This window comes from Coturnix japonica, unplaced genomic scaffold, assembly GCF_001577835.2.
Source record: "Coturnix japonica isolate 7356 unplaced genomic scaffold, Coturnix japonica 2.1 chrUnrandom727, whole genome shotgun sequence".
Classification (NCBI taxonomy): domain Eukaryota; kingdom Metazoa; phylum Chordata; class Aves; order Galliformes; family Phasianidae; genus Coturnix; species Coturnix japonica.
The window spans coordinates 22213-22798 of record NW_015440090.1 but is presented as its reverse complement, the minus strand read 5'-3'; the positions used below and the strand labels follow the sequence as shown (position 1 = coordinate 22798).

Genomic DNA, 586 nt, shown 5'->3' with positions numbered 1-586 from the left:
GTCTCTATGGGTCCCTATGGGTCTCTATGGGTCCCTATAGGTGTCTATTGGTCTTTATGGGTCCTTATGGGTCTCTATGTGTCCCTATGGTGTCTCCATCTGTCAATCACTTTTCGTCCCCTCCCCTTCCGGTTTAGGCCCCGCTCCGTTTCCGGTCTGTGTCTATTTCCGTTTCCGCTTTGTCCGACTCCATCGGAATCGCGGCGGCGGCGGGAGCGGCCATAGGGGCGCACAGAGCCCTGTGTCACGTGACGTAGGAACAGGAAGTGACGTCAGACAACCCGGAAGTGGCCGCTGTGGAGGATAATCCGGAAGTGGGGAAGAAACCGGAAGTTGAGGGAGACCGAAAGTAGGAGTGTGACCGGATTTCGTTGTGGGAAAACAGGAAGTGACGACATCGGACAGTGCGGAAGTGGGGGAGGGACCGGAAGTGGTGGAGTAAGCGGAAGTTGTGGTGATTAAACAGGTAGTTGTGGAGAAACCGGAAGTGGGGGAGAAGAATCGGATGTGGTCATTAAACAGGAAGTTGGGGGAGAGGGACCGGAAGTGGTTGTGATTAAAGAGGAAGTTGTGGAGAAACCGGAAA

The 586-nt window shown here is 54.4% G+C and overlaps 1 long non-coding RNA gene across 1 annotated transcript in view; it reads left to right on the top strand.

The window, feature by feature from the left end:
• LOC107307630 overlaps positions 1 to 586 on the top strand; it is a 5796-nt gene extending 5210 nt beyond the window's left edge. The window contains exon 4 of the long non-coding RNA XR_001552464.1: positions 138 to 586. This is a non-coding gene — a long non-coding RNA (uncharacterized LOC107307630). The remainder of the gene's footprint in view (positions 1 to 137) is intronic.